General features: G+C 52.1%; 1 protein-coding gene across 1 annotated transcript in view; it reads left to right on the plus strand.

Moving 5' to 3' along the window:
• The window catches only part of TANGO6 (transport and golgi organization 6 homolog (Drosophila)), a gene marked incomplete at both ends in the record, with an annotated part of 17,752 nt that overhangs the window by 15,380 nt on the left and 1,543 nt on the right, over positions 1 to 829 (plus strand). The window lies entirely within an intron of this gene.

Here is an 829-nt window from a genome sequence, read left to right on the forward strand (position 1 = left end):
CCAGGTGAGGGGGCAAAGCTGGGGTGCTTGGCAGCTTTGGGGGGAGCGGAAGACCAGGCACCATCCTGCCATGCTGCAGCTGGTGCACCAGGGTTTGGGTGGGTGCTCACTGCGTTGGGTTCCCTGTTCAGTCCATCCTCTGCGTCCCGATGCATCCACAGGGTCCATGGAATTGGCACCTTGCTCCTTCCAGTTAACAGGGAGCGATCGCATGTTCGTTAGTGGTCTGCAATCACGCCGGCTTGCACTTGCATCACTGAGCTGCCGGGATTGCTTCATCCCCAGACTCGCTCAAAGGAAAATCCAACTGTTAATGGAAAAAAAGAAGATAATTTATTGTGTATTATTGCTAAATTCCTAACACTGGAAAAAAAGAACATTATTTAATTGGAGAAAACTTAAAACCAGAGTGTCACAGTTCTAATGGGCCCCCTCCCAGGCGAGCTTCTGCTCCCATTCCGGTGTTAATGGGACCAAATTGAATGCAGAAGGTTTTGGAGGCGGCTGCAAAGCTGTTTGGTTTCCAATGGCTGAGGGTTTTTTACACAATCATTCAAAAACTGCCCAAAAGCTCCACTAAAGCATCACTTCTCAGGTCTTTGAGCCCAGATTTTGCTTCTTGGATTAGCAGTTAAATCCGTATTAGGGCAGGAATTTCTGCCTCTCAGGCACAGCGGCCTCGGGGAAGGGCACAGCTGCCTAGCCTGGAGCTTCCTTCCAGAATGGAAGGATGGAGGGCAGGACCCATGGCAAGCCCCACGGCAAGCCCCACGCTGGCAGGACGCTGGGAGAGATGTCCCCAGATCATTGTGCTGAGCACGAGGGTCCC

The sequence above is a fragment of the Eurypyga helias genome, unplaced genomic scaffold (assembly GCF_000690775.1).
Source record: "Eurypyga helias isolate BGI_N326 unplaced genomic scaffold, ASM69077v1 scaffold19218, whole genome shotgun sequence".
In the NCBI taxonomy this organism is placed as follows: Eukaryota; Metazoa; Chordata; class Aves; order Eurypygiformes; family Eurypygidae; genus Eurypyga; species Eurypyga helias.